Here is a 23,093-nt window from a genome sequence, read left to right as displayed (position 1 = left end):
GTAAGCTGTAGACTTCAGGTGATAATGATGTGTCTATGTAGGTTTATCACTTGTAACAAATGTACCACTGTGGTGTGGAAACTGATAATGAGGGAGACTATGAAAGTTTGGGGACAGAAGGCCAATGGGAATTCTCTATATGTTTCTCTTAATTTTGCTATAAATCTAAAACTGCTGTAATAAAGTCTCTTAACAAAAATTAGTCTGTAAAATAGGAAAGAAGAAATGGTGTTATATATTTTAAAATCTTGGAAATAAACTACAGAAGCCATAACATAAAAGACTGATTATTTGACTAAAACAAAACTTAAAATTTCAGTATGGGAAAAAAAACCTATCATAAATCATGTTGAAGTGCAAATTAAACCACAGAAAAATGTTTGAAATATGTAAGATACATTTTATTAGTATACCAACAGCTCTTAGAAATCAACTTATAAAGAGACAAGGGCAAGACCATTAGCAAAGAACAATGGATATGCTGCATTTATGTAAAAAAAGGCATACACTATATATGCATGTATATGTACACATGTGTGGTACATGTACGTACACACATAAACGTGTGGATAGAAGATTTCTGAAATGATGCCTAAAATAAGTCAATACAAGTTACTTCTGGAAAGTAGAAACAGGAGGGTTTCAAATTTTATTTTTTATTTTATACTTTCCATACTATTTGTTCTTATTTTAAAAACCATGAGTAAATATTGCTTTAATAATTCAAAACCAAAACCTAAAAAACATATTCCTTCTGAAGAGCCTCACCAGTAATATGCTGATTGTTTAAACATACATATCATCCCTCTCTTCACTCATTGACAGCATTACATACTGAATTCTATCATGGAGTTAAGACATTTTACAAAAGGGAGTGACTTACTAAAATCCAGTAAAACAAAAAGCAATAAAACTCTGGAATAAGGGAAGTTATCTAAATATAAATGTAAACTCACTTTAACTTGTGGATTTTTTTCTTCTCAAACTGTTTTTGAAACATACAGCAGAAAAAAAGGAAATAATTATTGCTGTTTTCATTTTGTTTCTTTCAAGTCAGAACTACGGAGTTTTCTCTAGAAATTCCTTTCCCTTCACTCCCGCTGAGGCTCCGGAATCAATTGAGTCCTGTCCTCCAAAGCCCATTACACTCAGACCTTTCTCTTATGGATGCTGTTTCTCTATCCTCAGCAGTTTTTATTCCAGGAAACTGGCCTCTCTCCCCAAGATTCTGGCTATTAACAAGCAATAGCTGCATCAAAAGCAACTTGATCAGTTGTGTACTCAGGAAAGGAGCATGCAAGCAAGGAACGATGACGGTAATTAACGTTAGCATCTGAGACTTAGCCTTTAGTAATCTGAGATATAGTATATTGCATATGCATAGTGTTTTCAAGAAGTTTCTCCTCAAACATCCTGGATCGAGATGACACTTTTTTCTAATCATTATAATGCAGCTTCTTTCTGAACATTTAAGTACACTGGAATTCCTAGCTTGTGTATTTTGGTTAACTCCTAAATGGTAAAAAGAAATAATCAACACATGCATAAATGAAATACAATTATTTAATTATTTCCAAATACCTTACTGTAGTGGTTATCAAATCTAGTATATTCTCTTTTTCTTCAGGTTCACAGATTTTATTTTATCTTCTAGTATGGTGTCTATCATAAGTTTTCAAAATACATAGATAAATAAATACATGTAAAGAAAGCACTGTCAACTATTTACAATCGTAGCATATTAAGGTTGGAAAGGACTTTAGAGGTTTTCTAAACCGTAAGAATTCCATAGGTTGCCCCTACCTATCCCTACTCACCATCATAACCACCAGTGTCATGCTCCTAGCAAATATGCTCATTCACTCTCACCATGAACATGCTATTGATGTTAAATCCTCCATCTAAGAAACCAGTCCATTCCAGGTTCAGACATATCCTGGGCCTTGAATTATAGACATTTGAGGGGCTTTCCAGGTTACGCTGAAGCATAGTCAGGGAGAACCACTGTGCTAGTAATTTGACCCATACTTCAGAAAATCAAACCCCATACTTTAAATAGTCGACTACTCACTTAACCTTGTGCTTTATGTTTTCCTTTCTCAAAGTTTCAACATTCATTTGGAAAATGAAATAAAAAAAAAATCAACTAGAGCCATAAGTCCTTCAGTTTACTGAAAAATCCTGGGAATATAGAACATGTCTCCACTTTGCAGCATCTCAAACTCTCTAGTTCCTGTCTATCTTCTTTACAAATTAAAAGAAGTATTTAACACGAAAGGTGTATAACTTGTGATAGCTTACAGAGTTGCCTTACTTTCGATATCACTCATGGATGCTGTCTATAAGCAGAGGGGCTAATTACAATTTCCTTCATTCACTTAATAAACATTTATTATCTATTATGTGCAAAGAATAATTTGAAGTAGGTTTTACCTGCAAGAAGAATATATTTTGGAAACTTTATGTGTTTCATTCAACAATGAAAAAACACAAGGGCCTGGAAATAGGATTTTTTCTTTTTGTTTGTTTATCTTCTTCTTATTATTTTTAAATACTAATTCCAGCATAATTAAAATACGGTATTATATTAGTTACAGGTGTGCAGCATAGGAATTAAAAAATTCTATGCATTACTCAGTGCTCATCATATTTGTACTCTTAATCCCCTTGACCTATTTCATCCAGTCTCCCCCCACCTTCCCTCTGCTGATCAGTTTGTTTTCTATAGTTAAGAGTCTTTTTTATAGTCTCATTTTTGTTTGCTTTTGTTTCTTAAATTCTACATATGAGTGAAATCATATGGTATTTGTCTCTTTCTGACTGACTTATTTTACCAAGCATTATACTCTCCAGCTCCACTCATGTTGTTGCAAATTGCGAGATTTCATTCTTTGTTATGGTTGAGTAATATTTCATTGCATATCTATACCACGTCGTCTTTATCCATTCATCTACGCATGGACACTTGGGTTGCATTAATAATTAGGCTATTGTAAATAATGCTGCAATAAACATAAGGGTGCATATATCTTTTCAATTTAGTGTTTTCACATATTCTTTGGGTAAATACACAGTAGTGGAATTACTGGATCATATAATAATTCTATTTTGATTTTTTGAGGAACCTCCATACTGATTTCCACAGTGGTTGCACCAGTTTGCATTCTAACCAAGAGTGCATGAGGGTTCCTTTTACTCCACATCCTTGCCAAAACTTGTTGTATTTTTTATTTTAGCCATGCTGACAGGTGTGAGGTAATATCTCCTTGTGGTTTTGATAGGTATTTCCCTGATGCTAAGTGATGTTGAGCATTTTTTCATGTGTCTGTTGGCCATCTGCATATCTTCTTGGAGAAACATCTGTTTATGTCTTGGATCCATTTTTCAACTGGATTATTTGTTTTTTGGGTATTGAGTTGTATCAGTTCTTTACATATTTTGGATAGTAACAATTTACTGGACATGTCATAGGCAAGTACTTTCTCCCATTCAGTAGGCTCTTTTAGTTTTATGATTATTTCCCTCACTGTGCAGAAGCTTCTCATTTTGACATAGTCCCAATAATTTATTTTTCCTCTTGTTACTCTTGTCATAGGAGACATATCTAGAAAAATGGTGCTACAACTGATGTCAGAGAAATTACTGCCTGCAATCTCGTCTAGGATTTTATGGTTTCAGATATCACATTTAGGCTTTAATCAATTTTGAGTTTATTTTTGTGTATGGTATAAGAAAGTGGTTCAGTTTTCCCAATAGTTTGTTGAAGAGACCTTTACCCATTGCATGTTCTTCTCTCTTTTGTTGAATATTAATTGATCACATAATTGTGGGTTTATTTCTGGGGTCTCTATTCTGTTCTATTGATCCATATGTCTCTTTTTGTGTCAGTATCATACTACTTTGATTACCACAGCTCTATGGTATATCTTGATATCTGGTATTGTGATATCTCCAGTTTTGTTCTTCTCTTTCAAGATTCCTTTGGCTATTCAGGGTCTTTTGTGGTTCCATACAAATTCTGATTATTTGTTCTAATTCTGTGAAAAATGCTTTGGTATCTTGATAGAGATTGCATTAAGTCTGTAGATTGCACTGCATAGTATGAACATTTTTGCAATATTTGTTCTTCCAATCCATGAACATGGAATATTTTTCCATTTGTTTGTGTCATCTTCAGTTTCCTTCCTCAATGTTTTATAGTTTTCAAGGTACAGGGCTTTCACCATTTTGGTGAAGTTTATTCCTATATATTTTATTATTTTTGGTGCAATTGTAAATGGGATAGTTTTATTAATTTCTTTTTGTGCCACTTCATTATTACTGTTATAGAAATATGATGGATTTCTGTATGTTGATTTTGTATCCTGCAACTTTACTAAAATCATTTTTATCAGTTCTAGTATGTTTTTGGTGGAGTCTTTAGAACTTTCTATATATAGTATCATGTTATCTCTTTGAGGGTTTTAACCATGAATGTCAAATGCTTTTTATGCATGTATTTAAATGATCATATGGTGTTCATTTTCTTGTTGATGTGATTTATGACATTAATTGATTTGTGAATATTGAGCTAGACTTGTATCCCAGGAATAAATCCACTTTTGGCAAATGATTTTAAAAAAATATATTGCTGAATTTGATTTGCTAATATTTTGTTGAGGATTTTTCTATGTTCATTAGAGACACTGACCTGTAGTGTTGTTTGTAGTGTCTTTATAGGTCTTTGATATCAGGGTAATGCTGGCCTCATAAATAAATTTGGAAGCTTTCCTTCTTCTATTTTTTGGAATAGTTTGAGAGGAATAAGTATTAATTCTTTAAGTGCTGGGCGGAATTCACCTATGAAGCCAACAATACTTAGCTTTTGCTCGTTGGGGGATTTTTGATTACTGATTCAATTTCATGGTTGGTAATCAGTCTGTTCAAATTTTCTATTTCTGGGCAGCCCGGGTGGCTCAGGGGTTTAATGCCGCTTTCAGCCCAGGGCCTGATCCTGGGGACCTGGGATCGAGTCCCACATCAGGCTCCCTGCATGGAGCCTGCTTCTCCCTCTGCCTGTGTCTCTGCCTCTTTCTCTCTCTCCTCTCTGCTGTGTTGCTCATAAATAAATAAAATCTTTAAAAAAAAAATTTTTCTATTTCTTCCTGATTCAGTTTTGGGAGGTTATATGTTTCTGGGAATTTATTCATTTCTTCTAGGTTGTCCTATTTGTTGGCATATGATTTTACATAATACTCTCTTATAATTCTTTGTAAATCTGTGATGTTGTTTATTTCTCCTCTTTCACTTCTGATTTTGTTTATTTGAATCCTCTCCAATTTTTGATGAGACTGGCCAAAGGTTTATTGATTTGGGTGATCTTTCTAAAGAACCAGCTATGGGTTTCATTGACCTGTTCTACTGTTTTTTTAGCTTCTATTTTATATATTTCTGCTCTAATCTTTATTATTTCCTTCCTTCTACTTGTATTGGGTATTTTTTTTTCTAAGTTCCTTTAGGTGTAAGGTTAGGTTATTTATTCGAGATTTTTCTTGCTTCTTGAGGTAGGCCAGAACTGCTATAAAATTCCCTCTTAAACAGATTTTTCTGCATTTTGAAAATTTTGGACCATTGTGTTTTCATTTTCCTTTTTCTCCTTTTGACTTCCTCTTTGATTTCCTGGTTGACCCATTCATTGTTTAGTAGTATGATATTTAACCTCTTTGTGTTTTTGGTCTTACCAGATTTTTTTTCTTGTCATTGATTTCTAGTTTCATACTGCTGAGAATAGAAAAGATGCATGCTATATGACTCTAATCTTTTTGAATCTGCTGACATTTGTCTTGTGGCCTAAACATGGGGTCTACTCTGGAGAATGTTCCATGTGCTTTTGAAAAGAATGTGTATTCCACTGTTTTAGGAATGGAATGTTCTGACTATATCTGTTAGATCCATCTGGTCCAATGTGTCATTAAATGCCACCGTCTTGTTGATTTTGTATTGAATGATCTATTCATTGACTTAAGTAGGGTGTTAAAACCCCCTACTATTATTGTATTGCTATTAATAACTTTTATGTTTGATTAGCTTCTTTATGTATTAGGGTGCTCCCATGTGGATGCATATATATTTACAATTGTTTATCTTCTTGTTGGATTGTCCCCTTTGTGATTATGTAGTGTCTTTCTTTGTCTCTTGTTTTGTAGTCTTTTTTTTTTTAAATCTATTTTGTGTGATATAAGTATTGCTACTCTGGCTTTCTTTTCACTTCCATTTTCATGGTAAATAGTTTTCTATGCCTTCACTTTCAACCTACTTGTGTCTTTAGGTTGAAATGAATCTCTTGTAAACATGCAGCATATAGATGGGTTTTGCTTTTTTTTTTTTTTTTATCCATTCTGTCACTTCTTTTGATTGGAGTGTGTAGTCTATTCACATTCAAAGTAATTATTGATAGATATGTACTTACTGTCATTTTATTTGTTTTACGGTTGTTTTTATAGTTCTCTGTTCCTTTCTTCTCTTACTCTTGGGTTGCTTGCTTTCTTTAGTGATGTACTTGGATCCTTTTTTTTTTTTTTTTTTTTTTTTACATATTAGTACCTGTTTTTGATTTCTGGTTATCATTAGGTTTATAGATGACATCTTATGCATATAGTAGTCTATATTAAGTTGATGTTTCCTTATGCTGAAACCCAATCTAAAAGTACTAAATTTTAACTCCTTCTTTCCCCATGTTTTAGGTATATGGTGTCATACTTTGCATCCTTTTATTTTGTGAATCCTTTGATTCTTTTGTAGATTTATAGTTAATATCACTGATTTTGTGCTTTTTACTTTTCTTCTTCCTGCTTATGGTCTCTCTTTACCACTCAGAGTCCCTTTGGGATGCCTTGTTCAGTCATTTGAGCATCCAACTCTTGATTTCATCTCAGGTCATGATCTTGTCCAGCTCTACACTTAGCCAGGAGTCCGCTTGGGATTCTTTCTCTCCTTCTCCCTCTGCCCTTCTTCCTGCTCACATACTCTCTCCCTTTCCTTCCCTCTCTCAAATAAATAGAATCTTAAAAAAAAAAAGAGTCTCCTTGTAAGGCTAGTTTAGTCATGATGAATTCCTTTACCTTGGTTTGTCTGAGAAACTCTCTCTCCTACTCTGAATGCCTTGCTGGGTAGACTATTCCTGGTTGCAGGTTTTTTTTTTTTTTTTTTTTTTGAACATTTTGACTGTATCACCTTACTCTCTTCTGGCTTGCAAATTTTGCTGAAAAACCAGCTGATAGCCTTATGAGGTTTTTCTTGTATGTAACTGTTTTCTCTTGCTGCTTTTAAAATTCTCTTTAATACTACTTTTTGCTATTTTAATTACTATGTGTCATGGTGTGGTCCTCCTTGGGTTGATTTTTTTGGGGGGCTCTCTATGCCTTCTGGATCTGGATTCCTGTTTCCTTTTCAGACTTGGGAAGTTTTCAGCTATTATTTCTTCATTTTCTGCCCACGTCTCTCTCTTCTTCTTCTATGATCTCTATAATGTGAATGTTGTTATGCATGATGGCATCGTTGAGTTCCTTTAATCCATTTTTTTTAAAGATTTTAACTTACTTATTCATGAGAGACATACAGAGAGAGGCAGGGACAGGGGAAGAGGGAGAAGCAGGTTCCCTGTGGGGAGCTTGATATGGGACTCGATCCCAGGACCGTGGGATCATGACTTGAGCCAAAGTCAGATGCTGAATGACTGAGCCACACGGGTGCCCTCCCAAATCTATTTTCATTTAAAAAATATTTTCCCTCTTTTCTGTTTAGCTTCATTGCTTTCTGTTACTCTGTCCTCCAGGTCACACTGATCCATTCTTCTGCTTCCTCTAGTCTATTGTTTATTCCCTCTAGTGATTTTTAATTTTAGTTATTGAGTTCTCCATCTCTTACTGGTTCTTTTTTATGTTTTCTTTTTTAAGGGTCTCACTGAGGTCTTAAACTCTTTCCTCAAATCTGATGAGTATCTTATGACCATTACTTTACATTCTCTATTAGGTTTATTACTTACCTGGGTTTCATTTGGCTATCCTGCTGTGATTTTGTCCTATTCATTCATGTGGGACATATTCCTCTGTCTCATTTTGTCTAACTCTCTGTATTTGTTTCTACATGATAGGAAATGTCAGCTCTATCTTCTGCTCTTGAAAGTAGCAGCCTTAAAAAGAAGAGGTCCTGTAGTGCCTTGCAATATAATGTCCCCTGTTCACCAGAACCTGGTGTTTCAGGGGTATCTGCTGTGTGTGTTGCATGGGCCCTGCTATTGTGGCTCAGTTGCATCTGCCTTTAGTTCAGTCATCTGCAATGGCTCACTTTGCCTGTTATGGGCAGAGTTTGGTCCCTGTGTTGTTAGTGGGCCAGTGTGGGGCCACCTTGGGCTTAAGCTGAGTAAGAGCAAGCATTTACCAGAGCTATGGTAACAGTGAACTGCAGTGCGCTTTCCCTGTGTTGTCCCCTCAGAAGCTTTTTTGGATGGGTGGGGCCTGCCATCAGACCAGAAATCTGCCTCTAGCCAATTGCTGGGGTTGTAGTGGGACTGGTGTGTGTGGTTATCTTTCCCTCTCCCTCTGGGACAAGAGTCACTTTAATGTGGTACTCATCACTTCTGAACATTGCCACACTTGTGGCACCACCTTGTTTGGACTCCTCCTAAGGGCAGGTCTGCAGGAAAATGCAGGGGCAAGGCATGTGGCACCAGCAAGGTTTGCACTGGTATATTGTGGGAAGGGATCTGCTGCTGCTTCAGGAAATTCCTGCTCCTAGGCTGGAGGGGGCAATTCCGTAGGAGATCACAGGGGTTGGGGAGAAGGCGACATGCTGTTAGCAAGCTCCATGAAGTCTTCTGCAGGAAGAGACCTGCAGCTGCCTGGCAAAACTCCTGCCCAAGCCAGGATAGAGAGGGTGAGTCTGCAGAAAAGTGTGGGGGTGGGGTGTACTGTTAGCAAGACAGTGTTTATGTTATATTGGTTCCTACAGGTGTCCATTTATCTAGGCTGGGGGTTGGGGAGGGAAGTGGTGCCTATTAGCTCTTTTGTTGTTGGAGATGTTTCCAAAAGATTCTTGCCCCTCCAGCACATACTGAGATTAGTAAATGAATCTCCCTCCTTATATCCAGGCATTTTTCAAACTGCTGCTTCTAAGCTGTATTTCAGCAAGGCTGTTTGTTGTGCTCTCTCTTTAAGGATGCCGACTCATTTTTCTCTTACCCTCCAGCTCTCCCAGAGCTAAGCTTGCTGATTTTTAAAGTTCTAGGTGTTAAGCCCACTGATTATAAGACCTCGTGAATTATGCCCCACTGGTTTTCAAAGCCAAATGATACAGAGATTTGTCTTCCCTATATGGGTTCCTGTGTCTGGGGTGCCTGGTATAGTGTCTGTTTCTTTCCTCTATTCATGCCCTCAGCAGCCTTCCCTCCTGCAGACAGTCCTGTGGGTCAGTCTGACTCCTGGTCACATCTCCTACTCTGTTTGATGTGGCCTCTTCTCTACATTTGTCTGTGGAGAGTCTGTTCTGCCAGTCTTTAGGTCATTTTCTGGGTTATTTACACTGATATGGAAGTTACCTAGTTGTAGCCGTAAGATAAGGTGAGCTTAGGATCCTCCTATTCCATCTTTCTTCACTCCTGAAACAGGAGTTTATAATGCTTTACCTCCCTTCGTTTTCAGAAGCTCAAAGACAAGAAAATGCACATAATATCCTCTCATTAAATTCTGAAATAAGACTGTACATCCTATGTAAGTGTTATTGCATGAAGAATTTTTGACAGTTATCTAAATATATGGGAGATGATCATAAAGAAGATAAAAATGTACTGATGATCTACAAACCACATTCCAAATTATATATTAGAAAGACTTCACTAGAATTAGCTTTACTAGAATATGCTGTAGAATTAATGTTAAAAATATATAGTGGCTGTGTTCATTTTGAAAGATCAAGAATATTTCTTAATTTGAATTTAAAGCAAATTTCTTACCCCTGAAAATAAAAAGTGGCTCTGGTTTGAATCAAGATTAGTAAAGGAAAGATTAACTCAGTTCAATAAAAAATTGTAGATATCAGTACAGTTATAAATGCAAATACAATACCAGCTCTAAAGTCCTTAGAGAATCTTATTTGTTGATATATGTAATATGGATATATGCCTTATTCATAAAACTGTAACCCTATTATTTGAACTCTCAGCTCAAGTAAACAAATGAAATGATAGATATTGTTTTATAATTTTAAAAAACAGAGCTACAGAGTAGATGGGAAAAAGTATTATCAAAAAACCAGTAAACTATCTATGTTCAAGAAATGATATTACCAAATCATAAGCAAAATATGTGCATCTACTCATAGATCTTATCTTGTCAGAAGTGAAACAACTTCTTCCCCAGGAAAAGAAAATTCTCTTGTTTTTAGAATCAATTCTTATGCCCTAGCTTTATTCTCAGTTCAAAAAAAAAATATATTAGAGAGTGTCATTGTTTGAATTGTGTTACCTCCCAAACAATATGTTTAAATCCTAATCCTTGACACTTGAATGTGAACTTGTTTGCAAATAGGGTCTTTGTAGATGTAATCAAGTTAAGATGAGGTTATACTGAATTGTGGTGGGCTCTAATTTAATAAGACCATGTCCTTATAAGAAGAACAGAAGAGACACAGAAACCCAGGGATAAAATGAGGTGATGAGGGAGGCAGAGATTGAAGTAATGAGTTTATGAACCAAAGAATGCTTAGGATTGTCAGGCAACAGCAGAAGCTAAGAGAAAGGCATCTAAAAGATTTTTCCCTACAGCCTTCAGAAAAGCATGGCCCTATAGACAACTGGATTTTGGACTTTTACATTCAAGAATTGTGAAAGAATAATTCTTTAAAATTTAAACCTTCCAGTTTGTGGTAACTTATTACAGCACACCTAGGAAATCAACATATAGACTCAAACTACTTGTTTGCTTTTCTTTTTCTAGTGGAAATGTTAGTTTCTCAGACTAAACATATGTCCTATGTATACATAAAAGATACTTAAATTCTTTTTTGAAGATGAAAAAAATTCTTCACATCACTCTGGCTTGCACATGGAATATTTCTCCAAACAATAATGGTTGATAGGAAGTTAAAATTTAATTTTTTAAAGATTTTATTTATTTATTTGAGAGGGGGAGGAGAGAGAGAACATGAGTGGGGTGAGGAGCAGAGGGAGAATCAGACTCCTAGCTGAGCAGGGAGTCCAGTCTGGGGACTCCATGATCATGACCTGAGCTGAAGGCAGATGCTTAACCAGCTGAGCTATCCAGGTGCCCCAAAGTTAAAATTTTAGAGCAGGCACTGAGTCCACAAACACTCAAGTAAAATTACTTGCAAGATTTGGAATGTACATTCAAAGGCTCAAAGGTTAACAATCATTTATTTTAACAACTACATTTTTAAACAGTTGGGGGTCTTTGGTTTTTTAAAATTTATTTAAATTTTGTTAGTTAACATATAGTGAAATATTGGTTTCTGGAGTAGAGATCAGTGATTCATCACTTAGATACATGAACTCTCTTTAATACCCATCACCCATCTAGCCCATTCTCCACCTGCCTCCCTCCAACAAGCTTTAGTTGGTTGATATACATACATACATATGCCACATCTTTCGTATTCATTCGTCAGTCAATGGACATTTGGGCTCTGTCCATAGTTTGGCTATTATTGATAATACTGCTATCAACATCAGGGTGCATGTACCCCTTCAAATCTAAACAGTGACTATTTGGTAACTTGTATTTTCACGTTTAAACATAAACTGCTTGTGGGGAAACTTCAATGAACAGTATTTAGTAGCAGTACAACAACATAATGATGTAAAATTAAATTGGCATGAGTATAATGGACAAATTCATTATTTCTTTTGTAAGAATTGAGCTTGCCATGAGGAAACTTGTTTTCAATCATTTTGCAAAAACCGGAATAACTATATCACTTATTTGTTGAATTATGAGCTAGGCAAGTGCTAAATACTTCATATTTATTTATTACATCTATTCCACTTAATCCTTGAAATTATATTCTTATTAGTATTCAAATTTTAAAGATGTACAAATTGGGAGTCATAAAGAATCAGTAATTTGTCGAAAGTCACACAGCTGGTAAGTGTGGCAGACTTGTAGCTGACTAGTCTGTCTTAATATGTTCTTTGAATTTGTGTTCTTATATAGCAGACTTATAATACCTGATATGTTCTAATTGCCTTTTTAAGTACTAAAAGCAACTATAAAAAAAAAGCAACTATAATATTCAAGTAAGCCTTAAAATATGGGAAATAAATGAATTAGCACTTTTGATTGGAATTATAAATATCTGTGGCTTATTAATGACATCGTCATAAATAGAATGCAATTCAAAGAGAACAAAGGGCTGGTTCTTAATATAATGTGGAAGAAATATAAACTAGAGCTATCTGACATAAGATATATTGCTGTGGTTAAAGAATAACTTAAGATCAAAATAGGATATGTTAGTGAATGAGCTAAAACAGGAAATATTAGAGGAAAAAAATTGACCAAGTAGGTTGCCTATGGAGAAGCAGTGTTTATAGATATTATTTCTACTAATTTTAGCAATGGTCAATTTTAAGTTTTTTTTTAAGATTTATTTATTTATTTTAGATAGAGAGAGTGAGAATGGGAAGAGGGGTAGAGGGAGGGAGGGAGAGGGAGAGGAGAGAAAGGAGAGAGAGAGAATCTCTAGCAGACTGCTTGCTGAGTGTAGAGCCCACCACAGGGTTCAATCCCACAACCCTGAGATCATAATATGAGCAGAATTCAAGAATAAGACACTCAACAGACTGAGCCAAACAGGTACCTCATTAAATACTTTCTTAAAATAGTTAAGTTGATTATATCAAACTAAGAAAAGATTTAAATCGTGATTTAAGGTGTGCCTGGGTGGCTGGCTCAGTTGGTTAAGCTTTCTGCCTTTGCCCCAAGTCATGCCTCAAGTTTTGGGATTGAGCCTTGTGTCTAGCTTCCCTGCTTATTAGCAAGGAGTCCGCTTCTTGCTCTCCCTCTGCCCCTCCCCCTGCTGTGCTCTCTTTCTCTCAAATAAATAAATAAATACATACATACATAAAATCTTAAAAAAATATCATGATTTAAGTATAGGTCTAACAAAACCTGTTTTAGAAACGATCACTAAAAGTGCACAAACGGTTATTAGAACTTCCTACTCCCAAGAACTGTTATACTAGATTGGTTCGCTGAAGGAAGCAGTGGAAACTATTTCTTTAAAAATCCTTAGGAACAGAAGGCATACATTACCAGCAGTTCAGAAAGGGTTAGGTGTGTCTCTGCCAGAAGGCAGCCGGTGGATAACCACTCTTGTTCTATAAAGCCCAGTGACTACATAATAATGCTATTCTTATAACTGTGAGGCAAGGGCAACACAGCTGCTTTTTCCTTTCTTTAGTGATCAGGATTTGCTGTCCAAAAAGTTGCAGAATAATTTGAATGTAATTAGATGAAATTTTCCCCAACAGAAAAGCAGGAATTAATTTTGACTCTAGTTACTGAAAGAAAACTCAGAAGCTCTACACTGGGCTTTTTAAACATTTATGTCCTCCTTTACTTAGAAAGCATTCCTCTACATACAACTTAAAAAGCAGACTTGTTTGCTAGATGACCTTAGGCCTATGAGTTGAATTAATACTAAATAAAAAATTCTGAGCATATGTACAGTTTCTTTGTTTGTATAAAGTCCTTTGAAAAATTCAATTTTAGTGCATTCTACTTAAAGTTTTATGAGTTTATTTTTATTCCATTTTTATATTCATCTACTTAAGTCTTTATATTTCATTAAGGTAGAAAAGGCAGATTCCTCAAATTTATAATTTCTTTCTTTAAAATACAGTCAATTTCTTTCCAAATAACCTTTCCCTTTAACTGGTAATGTAATTAATTTCAATTTTGAAGACAGCACTGTGGTCCACAATCCTTGGCTGACTGTTCTTCCAAGAGTAATAAGAGCTGTTGAGACAGGAACTAAAAGTTCCATGAGTTCTTTTGATGCAGGATTCTTATAAAATATAAAGCTGTGAGGAATGTAAAGGGATTACTTCCCAAGACTTTGGAGCACTTCAGAATAGTTGTTAAAAATAAATGAGAAAAAAAATGCTGGAATTAAACAAAAAATTCATAAATGCTGTAGATAATCCCAAAGTAAACAGAAAATAATTTTAACTTCCCAAAGTATTTAGTATTTGTAGCTAGATGATTATGTATTTCGAGATGGATATACATGGCACTGTTTTCAAAGATGGGTACTTAATTTCTGTAATTTAAATTTATTTTGTATTTAGGGATTTCATGCAGCTCTATACTATGAAATACAATATGCAAAAAGAGCTTAATATAATTTTTGACATGCAATGGTGCTCAGGAAAAAAAAGGAAGAGAGAAATAGCTTAGCTATAGGTAAAAAGCTATATTAGCTATGCTTAATATATAAAGTTGCTATATTAAAGAACACTTTCTTTCTTCATTAAAATGCAAGATAATACTATCTGTTTCTATATGCTTAACTACAGAAAACTCAAAATATAAATATTTCATTGCTTACCTCCAAAAAATTGTTGACATTCTCTGTGGCCATCTGCCAAGGTGGTCATTCCTTTGTGTGTGATGGAATTAGAGAAGTATCAGGGTTCTGTGGATTGATGAAAGAAAATATTCTGTGCTCTTGGCTTCTGATATTTATTTCCTTGGTCCTGTTAAAAAGGAAAGAAGTGTGAACTTACTGATTTTGAAGAGACAGTATTTCTTTAGATTCACATTTAAGAACATTTTCAGATTTTTATGAGTTCGCAGTAAGAATCATAGAATTTGGAGAGGGTGGCAAGATGGTGAAGAGTAGAGGACCTCATTTCATCTGATGCCTTGAATTTAACTAGATAACTATCAAATCACTCTGAACACATATGAATTCAACCTGAGATAGAAGAAAAGAATTGCTGGAACTCTACAAATAGAAAAGTGACCACTTTTTACATGGTAGGAGCGTGGAGAAATGAAACAGGGGATATATAGGAAGGTAACAGGAGCTGGGGGTGGGGGTGGAGGTGAGAGGGAGCCTCCATAAGCCAATTACTGGAAAGTGAAATAGCTCAGGAGCACAAAATCAGAATCTTTAGAAAAAATAAGCTCCAATGAGAGACATTCCTGCCTGAAAGGTGCTCAGTGGTGTAGTGGGGCAATATCTTAGGTGGGACAGTGTAGTCTTAGGATCCCTGGGGTCGGAGAGAGAACAAGGGTGCCTGAGCCAGCAGAGTATTGGAGCCAGGAAACTGGTTACGGTTTTTGAGCCCAGGAGGGGACTCTGAGCTCTGTTCACCATAAACCATGAACTGCTGCTGCATGATCTGGCAACAGCTCTCAGTGTAGGGGTGCAGTGTAGGATAAAAAAGCAGTGGCCCTCCCCCTTCCTGCAGATGGGGCAGTGCCGGTGGGTACAGACCAGGGGACTGCTCTCCTTGGAGTCCTGCAAAGGACAGAAGTGCAGGACCTTCCTGCCTTCCCCCTGGGAGGATCAGTGGGGGTGCACACTGCAGGAGTCCGCAGAATGTGGCACGCACAAAAGTAAAGATTGCTTATGCCTGAGGGTGTACTGAAGAAAGGGGATCATGATCTTTCAGCTCTGAGCTGGAGATCAGCGTTTGTCCATTTTTATTTTCATCTTCTAAAGAGGCTCAGAAAGTCCTCAAGGAACAAAAGCCATATAGAAAACCAGAAACAGCTTACATTGAGCTGGGCTACCTGGCAAGGGGCAGTAAAACTCTGCCCAGACACAGATACCTGAGAATTAACTCAGTAGGTCCCTCCCTCAGAAGACCAGCTGGAAGAACAGGGAACACCAAGTTTATGGAGCGCACGGCACTGCAAAACTCTAGCTCTAGGGTAAACAGCATATAGGATTTGAGGGTTTTCCTCATGATTCATTTATATTTCAGTTTAAAATTTTTCCTTTTCTTTCTTTTTCCCTTTTCAATTAGTTTATTTTATCAACTCTTTGTTTTCCAATTTTTTTTAACTTTCATTTTTTACATTTACATTTTATAGATATATTCTTCATTTTTGGCTTCCTTTCACTGTATTATATTATATATAATATATAATATATATATTTTATATATATATTATATATATATATATATATATATATATATATATATATATATATATATGTTTTACTTTCTATACAATTTTGGGATTTAGTATCTTCTAACACCTGGGCCAAAATACACTCGGGACCAAGTGGATCATCCTATTTTGTCCACCTGGGAATTTATATTCTCTCCACCTTCCTTTTTTCTTTTCTTTTTCTTTTTCTTTTTCTTTTTCTTTTATGTTTCTGACCTCTCTGGATTTGTCTAGTGTGTATTTTGCTTGAGTCAGGGTTGATATAGTTTTGATTTTGTTCACTTGATCATCCATTCTTCTCTGAGCAAAATGACTAGGAGGAGGAATTCACAACAAAAGAAAGTACCAGAGGTAACACTTTCTGCCAAAGATCTCATCGATATGGATATAAGTAAGATGTCAGAGCTGGAATGCAGGCTAACAATTATGAAGTTACTAGCTGGGCTTGAAAAAAGCATAAAGACACTAGAGAATCTTTTAGTGTAGAAATGAAATCTAATCAGGCTGAAATTAAAACTGCTATGAGGTGCAGGCTAAATTGGATATTCTAATAGCTAGAGTAAACAAGGCAGAAAAGAGTAAGTGACATAGAAGACAAGTTGATGGAAAGGAAGGAAGCTAAGGGAAAGAGAGAAAAACAACCATGGACATGAGGGAAGGCTTTGAGAACCATAGAATGAAACAATGTTAGAATTACTGGGGTCCCCAAGGAAGAAGAAAGAGAGAGAGAGAGACAGAGAGAGACAGAAGAGAGGGACAGAAGGTATATTTGAGCAAATCATAGCTGAGAACTTCCCTAATATGGGGAAGGAAACAGGCATTCAAGTCCAAGAGGTAAAGAGGACCTCTCCCAAAATCAATAAAAATATATCAATACCCTGACATATAATAGTGAAGCCTGCAAATTTCAGAGATAAAGAGAAAATCCTGAAAGCAGCTCAAGACAAGAATTCCTTAACCTACAAGGACAGGAACATTAGACTGGCAGCAGACCCACCCACAGAAACCTGGCAGGCCAGAAAGGGCTGGTATGATATATTCAACATACTAAATGAGAATAACATGCAGCCAACAATACTTTATTCAGCAAGGCTATCATTCAGAATGGAAGGAGGATAAAGAACTTTCCAGACAGACAGAAACTGAAAGAATATGTGATGACCAAGGCAGCCCCGCAAAAAATATTAAGTGGGATCCTGTAAGCAAAGAGAGTCCAAAGGTAACGTATCAGAAAGAAACAGAGACAATCCACTGAAACAGGGATTTTATAGGTAATACAAAGGAACCAAATACTTGTCTTTCAATAGTCACCCTGAATGTAAATGGGCTAAATGCTCCAATCAAAGACAAAGGGTATCAGATTGGATAAAAAAACAGGACCCATCCATATGCTAGACCTAAAGACACTTTCAGTTTAAAAGTGGGGGGGGGGGAGGTGGAGAACAATTTATCATGCTAATGGACTTCAAGAGAAAGCTTGAGTAGCAATCCTTGTATCAGACAAATTAGATTTTAAACCAAAGACTGTAGTAAGAGATTAGGAAGGATACTATATCATACTTAAAGGGTCTAACCAAAAAGAAGATCTAATAATTACAAATATTTATGCTTCTAACTGGGGAGCAACCAATTATATCAACCAATCAATAGCCAAATTAAAGAAACACATTGATAATAATACAATAATAGTAGGGGACTTCCAACATCCCACTCATAGCAATGGACAGAACATCTAAGCAGAAGATCAACGAGGAAATAATTTGGGTTTTGAATGACACCAGGACCAGATGGACTTCACTGATATATATATATCAATGATATATATAGCATTCCACCCTAAAGCAACAAATACACATTCTTCTCCAGTGCACATGAAACATTCTCCAAAATAGATCACATACTGGGACACAAATCAGATCTCAATCAATAGCAAAAGATTGGGATTATTCCTTGCATATTTCCAGACCACAGTGTTTTGAAGCTTGAACTTAATCACAAGAAGAAATTTAGAAAGAACTTAAACACTTGGAGGTTAAAGAGCATCCTACTAAATAATGAGTCAATGAGGAAATTAAAGAAGAATTTTTTAAAAATCATGGAAACAACTAAAAATGAAAACACAACTGTTCAAAATCTTTGGGATACAGAAAAGGCAGTCCTAAGAGGGAAGGAGACAGCAATACAAGTCTCTCTCAAAAAATTAAAAAAGTCTCAAATACACAAGCTACTCTTATACTAAAGGAGTTGGAGAGGGAACAGCACATAAAGCCTAAGTCAAGCAGGAGAAGAGAAATAATAAAGATTAAAGCAGAACTCAATGAATAGAAACCAGAAGAATAGAACATACCAATGAAACTAGAAGCTGGTTCTTTAAAAGAATTAATAAGATTGATAATGCTAGCCAGACTTATCAAAAGAAAAAGAGAAAGGACCCAAATTAGTAAGATTACAAACGAAAGAGGAGAGATCATGACCAATATCAAAGAAATACAAATAATTTTAAGAACATATCATGACCAACTATATGCTAACAAATTAGGCAACTTGGAAGAAATGAATGTATTCCTGGAAACTGAAACAGGAGGAAATAGAAAACCTGAACAGACCCATAACCAATAAGGAAATTGAAACAATAATAAAAAATCTCCCAATAAACAAGAGTCCAGGGCCAGATGGCTTCCCAGGAGAATTCTACCAAACATTTAAAGACGAACTAATACCTATCCTTTTGAAGCTGTTTCAGAAAATAGCAATGGAAGGAAAATTTCCAAACTTGTTCTATGAGGTCAGTTTTACCTTGATCCCCAAACCAGACAAACACCCATCAAAAAGGAGAATTACAGACCAATATCCCTCATAAATATAGACGCCAGAATTCTCACCAAGATACTAGCCAACAGGACCCAAGTGTACATTAAAAAGATTATTCAGGGCAGCCCCAGTGATTCAGCACTGCCTACAGCCCGGGGTGTGATCCTGGAGACCCAGGACTGAGTCCCACGTCGGGCTCCCTGCATGGAGCCTGCTCTTCCCTCTGCCTGTGTTTCTGCCTCTTCTCTCTCTCTGTTTCTGCCTCTTCTCTCTCTCTCTCTCTCTCTCTCTCTCTCTCTCTCTATGAATAAATAAATAAATAAAAAATCTTAAAAAAAAAGATTATTCACCATGACCAGGAGGGATTTATTCCTGGGCTGCAAGGATGGTTCAGCATTTGCAAATCAATCAATGTGATACATCACATTAATAAAAGAAAGGACAGAATGATATGGTCCTCTCAATTGATGCAGAAAAAGCCTTTGACAAAATACAGCATCCTTTCTTACTTAAAACTCCCAAGAAAGTAGGGATAGAAGGAATATTCCTCAACATCATAAAAGCCATCTACACAAAAGCCCACAGAGAATATTATTCTCAATGGGGAAAACCTGAGAGCTTTTCCCCTAAGGTTAGGATCATGACAAGGGATGCCCACTCTCATTACTGTTGCTCAACATAGTACTAGAAGTCCTAGCCTAAGCAATCAGACAACAAAAAGAAATAAATGGCATTCACATTGGCAAAGAAGTCAAACTCTCACTCTTTGCAGATGACAAGATACTTTATGTGGAAAATCCAAAAGACTCCAGCCCAAAATTGCTAGAACTCATTCAGCAATTCAGCAACATGGAAGGATACAAAATCAATGCACAGAAATCAACTCCATTTCTATATACTAACAATGAGACTGAATAAAGAGAAATTAAGGAATTGATCCCTTTTATAACTGCACCAAAAAACCATAAGATACCTAGGAGCAAACCTAACTAAAGAGGTAAAATATCTGTACCCTAAAAACTACAGAACACTTATGAAAGAAATCGAAGAAGACACAAAGCGATGGGAAAACATCCCTTGCTCATGGATTAGAAGAATAAATATTGTGAAAATGTCTATGCTACTTAGAGCAACCTACACATTCAATGCAATCTCTATCAAAATATGATTGACATTTTTCACAGAGCTGGAACAGATAATCCTAAAATTTGCATGGAATTAGAAAAGACCCCAAATAGAGGAATGTTGAAAAAGAAAACCAAAGCTGGTGACATCACAATGCCTGACTTCAAGCTATATTACAAACTTGATCATCAAGACAGTGTGATACTGGCACAAAAACAGACACATAGATCAATGGAACAGAACAGAGAATCCAGAAATGGACTCTCAACTCTATGGTCAACTCATCTTTGACAAAACAGGAAAGAATATCCACTGGAAAAAGGAGAGTCTCTTCAATAAATGGTGCTGGGAAAATTGGACAGCCACGTGCAGAAGAATGAAACTAGACCATTCTCTTACACCAGACACAAAGATAAATTCAAAAATGGATGAAACACCTAAAGACAAGAATCCATCAAAATCCTAGAGAACACAGGCCACAACCTCTTCGACCTCGGCCACAGCAACTTCTTGCTAGCCACGTCTCTAAAGGTAAGGGAAATAAAAGTAAAAATGAACTATTGGGACTTCATCAAGATAAAAAGCTTCTGCACAGCAAAGGAAACAGTCAACAAAACTAAAAGACAACCTAGGGAATGGGAGAAAATATTTGCAAATGACATATTGGATAAAAAGGACTAGTATCTAAAATATATAAAGAACTTACCAAACCCAAAAACCAAAAACCAAATAATCCAGTCAAGAAATGGGCAGAAGACATGAACAGACTCCTTTCTCCAAAGAAGACTTACAAATGGCCAACAGATATATGAAACAAATGCTCAACATCACTTGTCATCAGGGAAATACAAATCTAATCACAGTGAGATACCACTTGACACCAGTCAGAATTGCTAAAATTAACAAGACAGGAAACAACATATGTTGGCAAGCATGTGGAGAAAGGAGAAACCTCTTATACTGTTGGTGGGAATGCAAGCGGGTACAGCCACTCTGGAAAATAGTACGAGAGTTCCCCAAGAAGTTAAAAGTAGAGCTGTCCTACGACCCAGCAATTGCACTACTAGATATTTACCCCAAAGATACAAATGTAATGATCTGAAGGGCTGCCTGCACCCCAGTGTTCATAGCAGCAATACCCACAATTGCCAAATTGTGGAAGGAGCCTCGATGTCCGTTGACAGATGAATAAAGATGTGGTATATACATATACAATGGAATATTAGTCATCAGAAAGTATGAATACCTACCATTTACAGTGACGTGGATGGAACTGTAGTGTATCATGCTGAATGAAATAAGTCAATCAGAGAAAGACAATGATTATATGGTTTTACTCATATGTAGACTATAAGGAACAGTGCAGAGGATCATAGGGGAAGGGAAGAAAAACTGAATGAGAAGAAATCAGAGGGAGACAAACCATGAGAGACTTTTAACTCTGGGAAACAAGTTTAGGGTTGCTGGAGGGAGGTGGGTACAGGGATGGGGTAATTGGGTGATGGCCATTGGGGAAGGGATGTGATGTGATGAGCTGGGTGTTATGTGCAACTGACAAACGAACACTACATCTAAAACTAATGATGCACTATATGTTGCCTAATTGAGTTAAAAAAAAAAAGAATCATAGAATTTTAGCCTTAGACACAAGCCTTGCTAAATTCATGACTGCAAGCAAGAAAGAACTATGTCAATCAGATGATTCAATCTCCACACTTTGCACTACAGGAAACTGAAACCCAGATGTTAAACAACTCAACCAAAATTATAGACAATTAGTGGCAGAGCTAGCATGAGAAAACAGTTCTTATTACTCCAAGTTCAGGGCTCTTTTTTTCTAGCTGTTCTCCCAGCAGGTACAAAAGAAGAATCTTTTTTTTTTTTTTTTTTTTTTTTAAAGATTTACTTATTTTGAGAGAGAATAAGTAGAGGGGAAGAGCTGTGGGAGAGATCTTTCAAGCAGACTCCCCACCAAGCCAGGAGCCTGACTCCTAGCTCAATCCCACAACCCATGATATTATGACCTGAGCTGAAACCAAAAGTTAAACGTTTGACTAACTGAGTGACCCAGGCCCCCCAAGAGAAGAATCTTTGATTCTTTTTTTTTTCCCTGCTGTATGCTCAGTGCCTAACAGATAAATTCTCAATCAATATTAGTTAAGCGGGGATAAATGAAGGTTTCTATAAGGACTAGTTGTTTTTGTTTTTCACATAAGTATATTCTACCCTACAATATAGTTCTTCTCAGTTGAAGGAATAGTAAGAAAACATTTTAAAAGCTTCTTAAAATGATCTCTTCTTTTAAAGCTCATTAAAAGAAAAAATATGATAAATGGCATTTCAATAAAACTACAGGAGCAACACCTGGGCTGTGTGATACAGTGGTAAGAGTTTTCAACTAGAATTCTACAGATCTAAGTTGGCCCTTCTTTGCATTCCCATTTTTCTACTTAATTCCTTATCTATCATTCATCCACCCATCCTTATCCACCTAGCTTTCTCTTTCATTTGGATCTCACTATTCTTGGTCCAATGCATTATCTGTAAAACAAGAGGATTGGAGTCAATGGTCTTTAGCACGTCTATGATTCCAACAGTTAAAAAATTGACTATCCCAGAAGTTGGCTGACCAGTCTGAATGACATATAATCTTGCTCATCTAATCACAGTAACGAAAATAGAGACTAGTTTTAAATTAAATTTAGCATGTGTGTTCAACGCTAAGGAAATGACACGTGCCAATTATGTATTCTATGTCACATTTACACAACACTGAACTTTTGTTTGTTTCTGCTAAGAATATGCGCAATAATAAATATTTATCGAGCATTTACTCTGTGCCAGGCATTATTCTAAGCTCTTTACATATACTGGATTTATAAAAACTACCGTTAGGCAGTAATTTTTACCCCAGTGGTAGATTAGATGATTTTTCCTTTCCCTAACATATGTCTGTGGAATGTATATGTGTACCCCTCT

At 36.1% G+C, this 23,093-nt stretch overlaps 1 protein-coding gene across 22 annotated transcripts in view; it reads right to left on the bottom strand.

The window, feature by feature from the left end:
- The window catches only part of MBD5 (methyl-CpG binding domain protein 5), a 435,430-nt gene that overhangs the window by 213,457 nt on the left and 198,880 nt on the right, over positions 1-23,093 (bottom strand). For all 22 annotated transcript variants that reach the window (XM_077861625.1, XM_077861624.1, XM_077861616.1 and 19 more), the window contains one exon: positions 14,602-14,749. The gene's annotated coding sequence lies outside the window, so the exon portion shown is untranslated. The remainder of the gene's footprint in view (positions 1-14,601; positions 14,750-23,093) is intronic.

Source organism: Canis aureus, chromosome 20 (assembly GCF_053574225.1).
Source record: "Canis aureus isolate CA01 chromosome 20, VMU_Caureus_v.1.0, whole genome shotgun sequence".
NCBI classification, from domain to species: Eukaryota; Metazoa; Chordata; class Mammalia; order Carnivora; family Canidae; genus Canis; species Canis aureus.
Note: the sequence above shows the minus strand (reverse complement) of the source record. Positions and strands in the feature narration are given on the sequence as shown.